This window comes from Poecilia latipinna, unplaced genomic scaffold, assembly GCF_001443285.1.
Source record: "Poecilia latipinna isolate Pla-1442-1.1 unplaced genomic scaffold, P_latipinna-1.0 Scaffold14, whole genome shotgun sequence".
Lineage (NCBI taxonomy): Eukaryota > Metazoa > Chordata > Actinopteri > Cyprinodontiformes > Poeciliidae > Poecilia > Poecilia latipinna.
Window position 1 is genome coordinate 287164 of NW_015112630.1, and position 7507 is coordinate 294670.

The following is a 7507-nucleotide window of genomic DNA, read 5'->3' on the forward strand; positions in this document are numbered from 1 at the left end:
AATGACATTTGTTGTGAAATGGCGCCATATAAATAAACTGAATAAAACTGAGTTGAATGTGACACGGTAAACAAAATGGCTGCCACGAGTTCAGATGTTTCTCTTCCATAATACTGATTCCTCTGTTTCCAGACTCTGGGCTCTTCTGACCTTCACTCTTCTCTGCTGAGGTTCTTTCCAAAGACTGAACAAATCATGAAGGCGACAAAACACATCGCAGTGGAGACTCATGTTCAGTATACCAACAGCACATAAATATCTTGTATATTTGGCTGAAAATGTTTGTGGTGAGAAAGTTAATTCAATGCAGTTTATTTGTATCTGAATTAGAGACAAAACTGTTAAATGTCTATTAGCTAGTATTTAAAAAATCTAGTTAAACTGTATCCAGTTACTTTATACATCCCTACGTCAATGAATGATTTTTATTTTTGTTATGCACAAGAAATTATTTCATGTTGTATAAAAAGGGCTCACATTAGACACATGCAATGAGGAAACTGAGACTGAAAGTCATCTGGGCTCCTGGAGGTCTGGGGGATGGGCAGGGGAGATAAACATCAGCTCATTTCACAGGAAGAGGCAGCCCACTGTGGTCAAGTGCAACTGAAATCAGCAGGTCTGCAAGATAATGAAATCAAAAGCAGACTAAACTCACCGAGTCATTTTAGATTAAATATCAGCCTTTGTGTTTATGAAGTTATTGTTAATGTAATAAAAGAAAATTAGCAATCATCACCCTGTATCACAATCATTCTTTGCCATTCAACATATTTGTAAACAACAGTGAATCTGGTAACCCCGCCCCCATGTTACTTTCCACTGAGGTGAGATTTTACCACATAGAAACTGGCCTGTAGCTCTGCAGAAAACAAAACATGTGCAACAAAAACTTCTCACACTAAAGCACGACTCCTGTCCTTTAAACTGACCCTCTGCAGAAACTACAAACTGTACAGGAGTTAGAATAGAATAGAATAGAATAGAATAGAATAGAATAGAATAGAAATGTCCTGTATTGTACTGTATCTCACAGTGGGAAAATCCAGGTGTGCATGTAGAAAGTTAAAGGCAAATGAAACATGTATATGGATCTAAGATAAAAAATAATAATAAAAAACAAGGGTAAATATACAACATGGGAAAACTAACACTCGTTAGTATTATAATAGCATACTCAGGTCAAAAGAAAACACCAGGATGTACAAATAACTGCAGGGATATAAATACCTGCTGAGTTTGTTGGGAGCATTGAAGGTTCTAAAATCTAACAGCTGCTGAGAGGAAGGATCTATGGTGACGCTTTGTTGTACACGTAAGATGCAGCAATCACTGTCACTAACAGAGATTTTCACTTCTGTAATAACTTCATGCATGATGTGGGGGACACTGATATTATTTCAGCCAGAGTTCTTCTATCTCCCACCACCTTCAGCTCATCTAACCCAGTGGTCTCAAACTGTATTTCTGGAGGACCAGCAACTTTTTGATGGATCCTTTGTCCTACACACCTGAATTAAGTGGTAAAATGGCCTCACTAGCATGCAGTCCAGCTCTACAGAGCTCTGCTAATGAGCTTGTATTGGAGCCAGGTGTTGCTGAAGCAGAGAGACATCTTAAGTTGTAAGACCACTGATCTAACACTTCCTCTCAGCTGGTTTGGTTTTACTGGTTTGTTCAGCCAGCTGCCTCTCCATTCTGATCACCTCTTTCTGGATTGGACTTTGTTGCATTGGGGAACCCATCAGTAACAAACATAAAGGAAACTGATTTTTCCCTCAGGCTTTTCCCACCTGTAGTGACGTCATCCATAAGATGGGAATCCTTGGAGTTCTCCCCAGTTGGCCCTCACTCTCAAAGGGACCCTGTCCCCTCAGGAACGGAGCACAATTAAAGCCGTCACGGAGGTCAGTGACTACTTGACCATGACCATTTATCGCTGATCTATCAGTAAATGACCAAACCATTATTTTCTCTCATCTTCATTCCTGAGTGTCCTCACCAGCAGGTCATAACGTCAGAAACATGCAGTTTCTTAATAAAAGCTGTAAGTTGCCTTCTGAGTCCGGTTGTCTTTTCAGGTCCTCTGAGTCACTTATTACAGTAATTATTTATTCTTCAGTGCATTTCTCCTTAGGTGGAAGATTATGGCTCACAGTGACAAAACAAGAAAATAAATTATAGTACAATTAATTAAGTGTTATAATGGGGAAAACTTGGATTCATCCTACAAACTTCTATAAAGTTTTATTTGAACAGACAGCAAATTTGTTAGCAATAGTCTTTCTGTTCATATTCATTTTCTGCACTTGTTTGATAACCCATAAAACATTAAAAAGGTTTGACTTTACAAAGACAACTGAGGAAGGATATACATACATACATACATACATACATACATACATACATACATACATACATACATACATACATACATACATAAATAAGTAAATAAATACAATATTTCTTAGAGTTTTGTACTACACTGTACTTTTTTACTTAAAATATTTAAAATATTTTAAGTAAAAATAAGGCATAAAATTTTCCAGATCCCCACAGTGAGTAACTTAATGAAGACAGTTCTCATATTCATCTACTGTCTGACCTCACATAGGAAAGATAAGCTTTCCTATTTAATAACTTTAATGTTTAAGATGTCTTTGGGGTTACAGCTTTAAAGTTTTTCACAATGGTCTCTAATTTTATTACAAAAACACTCTGATACGTGATTGTATTTATTGAGTGTACTATGATGTAGAGCTGCTCAGGTCCTTTCCAGTCTTTCAGTTTTGTCTGCATTCTCTCTGGAAAAATGAACTAAGTTTGGCTGCCAGCTTCTTCTCAGAGACAAAAGGATTTCCTTCTTGCACATCTCCAATAGAAGTTCAACTTAGGCCGTCTCTTTCTGCTTGACATGTCTTTTCATATCAACAATACCAAGCACTGGGTCATGTGATGACATTTTAGCGTTTTTGGATACTTCTTTTAATATTTTGAGGTCTGTTTTCAGGGCGAACCTACTTGAATGTCCCAACATGGGCATAGTGGCAGTTGCTTTGCATATTCCAGAATATTTTTCATTTGACTGATTTCATGTTTTTTAAGGTTTAGTGACCTTTATTTGAAAGTGTTTAGACAAGAAGGTGGGTAATAAGAGAGGGTGAAGACATGCTGCAAGAATCATCAGGTCTGGACTCCAACCTGTGATGAACCTGCAGGCCTCCATATATGGGTTGTGTTTTACCCCTGCACCACCACAGCGCCGCCCTCCATGTTTAGTTTTTTTTTCTTTTGACCAATTGAAATTCTCAACCCACCTCAAAAAGAGCCTCAGCTTTCAGACTGAGTTTGAACATAATGCGCTTCACTGAACTGAATTACTGAAAAAATTAACTTTCGAATAATATTCTAATTTGAGAGAACTCAACAATGTAACCCATGTTTCATCAACTCAAATACTTTTAAATACCTCACCACTTATTTTTATGTTATCGAATCATATGATATTGTTTTAACTGATTGTCATCATGTTGGTATCTAATCCTTTGAAACTTTTCCATCGTCAGTGTCAACAACCAGTTAACTATGAAAACACTCCTCCCTCCTCCATACAGTAAGATCACAGTAACTGGAGCACAGTTCAGATTCAATCATTGAGCTGATGTAGTCGAACTTTTCACACGATGATGAACTTCAGCTTGTTTGGGGCTTTGCTCTGCATGTTCAGTAAGTACACCTACAAGATGTATTTTTTTATATATTTTTGCTGTTCATGTGCTAATATCATCACTTATAAATATTATTTTGTTTTTCTTGAATGCACATTACAGGTTGGAGCTCGACATCGGTTTGTCAGTTTCACTCAGTTGTTGTTCAGCCTGGAGGAGAAGTCACACTGCGGTGCTCAAATCTGAGCCGTGTTCCTGTGTTTCTCCACTGGTTCAAACTGGCTGATGGACCAAACGCCACCATCATCATGTCTATGAGTTCTGGATGGAGCAAAACTCAACTTGGCCGATTTACAATGACATCCAACATCACAGACCTTTTCTTAGACATCAGATCAGTGGTTTTCTCTGATACTGGACTGTATTTCTGTGAATGTCGCACAGATGGAAACCCAGTAATTTTCACTGCAACATATTTAAAAGTTGAAGGTACAATTTTAAAAACTATAAGCAAAATAAGAAAAATAACTCTAGAGAATAATTAGAAATCAGTTTTATACTTTCCAGTAGGTAAGTCAATATTGCAGCATTTATTGCAGTTTCTAAACTTATATGTGTTTGTCTCCTCAGTAGATGTGAGTGATGAAGGTATAAATGTGCCAACTGCGATCATGAGTTCTGTGACCCTTTTCTTTGTGTTACTGATCTACTGTCTGATGGCAAAAAATGGGATTTTTCAGACAGGTATTGTTATTTTGTCATGCAAGCAAAATTTAAAAAAATGTACAAATTCTGGATAACCAACCAGATGAACTGTTTCTGTTATTTAGATCAAGTTTACACTCAGAGTCAACCACGAAATGAGGTATGTCAAAACTAAACTCAGATCTGTTTTTGGTCATTATTATGTATCATAACTTTGGTGTGCAGCAGCATAAATAATAATCATCTTGCAGTTAGAAGGTTCTCAGTTTATTCAGCTTTCCATGCTGCATGTTGTTGGAGAAGAAACTTAAACCTAAATTACTTATTAATTTAAGCACATTTGTGTGAATGTTGAATGTGGCTGGGAGAATTAGACTTGTAATGTAAAAGTTATTTGAGTGGTTGGCATGACAAAAACAGCACTATTTAAGTTTAGACCATTTACCTTCCCATGATTTGATTGGTTAAAATGTCTCCATCCACAGAATCTGAGCTCTGATGACCTGAATTATGCTGCTCCAACTTTTCACCCCAAAGCTGGAAGCAACAGAAGACCTGCAGCAGAGAGAGAGCTGGAGACAACTGCACTGTATGGAGCCACGAGATAAATTCATGTCAGACTTTAGGCTGTTTTTATTTGAGTTTTGTTTTTTTCAAACATTAGCATTTCAAGTTCTGTTTGCAGAAGATTCAATAAATCTGATAAATGTGACAGTATTGCATAGAGAAAGCCAGATGGGTGGACTTGATTCATGTAAACCTGAACTGGTGTGATTGTTTGTCATTTAGCCTGATTGTTTTATATTATCATTAGTTCTCATATTTCATAGATTCTTTGCTGCTGCTTTGCCAATGTTGTGGTGTGATTATCACTCTGTTTCTGTTTTTTTTTTTTTTTTCTGACAATGCTGCAAGAAATATTTCCCAATAATAAAGTGATTCTGACATTGACACCTTTAAAGCAAATGACCTAATTCAGCAGAGATCCAGCCAATTGGTGCTATCAGTCTCACAATGAGTGGAATGGAGATCATATGATTGCAGTGAGTGTCTGAAGTGATTGGTCATAAAAGTCCATCACTGGTTCATCAGCATTCCTGGCTGCCATTACAGCACAAAGACTAAAGAAAACTCCAAGCAGCTCAGAGAAATGTTCATTGAAAGAATAAGTCAGGGGATGGATACAAAAAAATTCTTAGACACTGAGCATCCCCTGGAGTTCAGTTAAATCCATCATCAAAAAATGGGAGAAATATGAGCCATGTGTAAATCTGCCTAGATATATGTTACAAAAACTTTAATAAGTATTTCCTGTTGTTTTAGCTCTCTGTTTATATTAGATGGATATTATAAACTGCTAGATCAAAATATGTTATTATTACTGTGTAATATTTCCACATAACTATACATGAAGCTAGTTTCATTTGTTGCTGAATTACAAAATACATTTCTTGAGGATATTCTAATTTACTTATATAAATGTGTAGAACAGAAAGAAATATGACTATGTTCACTTGTCAGGTAATAAATCACTCTAGAATAACAACCTTTAAACATACTTTTAATTAAGTCGACATTTCTGTACCAAAAATATGTTTATTTATCTGATGTAATATTCTAATTTTAAAGCCATGTCTTTATTAGCTGTAAGCAAAAAATCATCATAACAGAAATAAAATCTTGAAAACAGCAATCTGTGTGGAATTCATCTGTGTAATGTGTTTCACTTTGTGACCCAAGTTACTGAAAAGAAATGTAACATTGCAATTTATTGAATATGACTAACTCACTTTAAAAATACATTACTGCTTATTTTTCTATGTTGTCAACCAGACGATATTGTTTTAACTGATTGTCACCATGTTGGTATCTAATCGTTTGAAACTTTTCCATCGTCAGTGTCAACAACCAGTTAACTATGAAAACACTCCTCCCTCCTCCATACAGTAAGATCACAGTAACTGGAGCACAGTTCAGATTCAATCATTGAGCTGATGTAGTCGAACTTTTCACACGATGATGAACTTCAGCTTGTTTGGGGCTTTGCTCTGCATGTTCAGTAAGTACGCCTAAATAATGTATTTTTTATATAATTTTGCTGTCTGTTTGTGTGTTAATCAATTACAAATATTATTTTGCTTTTCTTGAATGCACATTACAGGTTGGAGCTCGACATCGGTTTGTCAGTTTCACTCAGTTGTTGTTCAGCCTGGAGGAGAAGTCACACTGCGGTGCTCAAATCTGAGCCGTGTTCCTGTGTTTCTCCACTGGTTCAAACTGGCTGATGGACCAAACGCCACCATCATCATGTCTATGAGCAGTTTAAACAAAACTCAACTTGGCCGATTTACAATGACATCCAACATCACAGACCTTTTCTTAGACATCAGATCAGTGGTTTTCTCTGATACTGGACTGTATTTCTGTGGATCTCGCACAGATGGAAACCCAGTAATTTTCACTGCAACATATTTAAAAGTAAAAGGTAAGATTTTTAAGTATTGTCTGTAATATGAAAAATAAATAAAAGATGTAAAAATGAATTTCATATTTTAGAACACAAAAGATTAATATAACCGCATCTATTTCAGTTTCCAAACTTATACATGTTTGTCTCCTCAGTAAATGTGTATGATGAAGTAACAAATGTACCAACTGCGATCCTGAGCGCTGTAACAATTTTTCTTGTAATACTCATCATCTGTCTGGCAGCAAAAATTTGGATTTTGCAAAGAGGTATTGATACATCATTTATATGACACATGTAAAAATTTACAAATTCTGAATCTGTAAATGTTTAAATAACTAGATAAACTGTTTCTGTGATTTAGCACAAGTTTATACTCAGACTCAACCACAGAATGAGGTATGTGAACTAATACTCTGTTACTGGTGATTATTATAGATTATAACCTATAAGTTTGGTTCAGTGGGAATAATAATCATCTTACAGTTAGAAGGTTGTTTGCCCACGTCATGCTGTTGCCCCCCTTAGGGGCAAGAAACTTCACCCTAAGTTAACAACTGATTTGAAAATGGGTGTGTGAATGTCGAGTGTGTGAATGTCGAGTGTGTGAACGTCGAGTGTGTGAACGTCGAGTGTGTGAATGTCGAGTGTGTGAACGTCGAGTGTG

At 36.3% G+C, this 7507-nt stretch overlaps 1 long non-coding RNA gene across 1 annotated transcript; it reads left to right on the forward strand.

The window, feature by feature from the left end:
* The first annotated feature begins 4305 nt into the window (after window positions 1-4305).
* On the forward strand, window positions 4306-5638 carry LOC106947087 (uncharacterized). Its single transcript, XR_001424905.1, has 3 exons — window positions 4306-4412; window positions 4499-4533; window positions 4859-5638. It is a non-coding gene; the product is annotated as an uncharacterized LOC106947087 (long non-coding RNA).
* Window positions 5639-7507: the final 1869 nt, after the last annotated feature.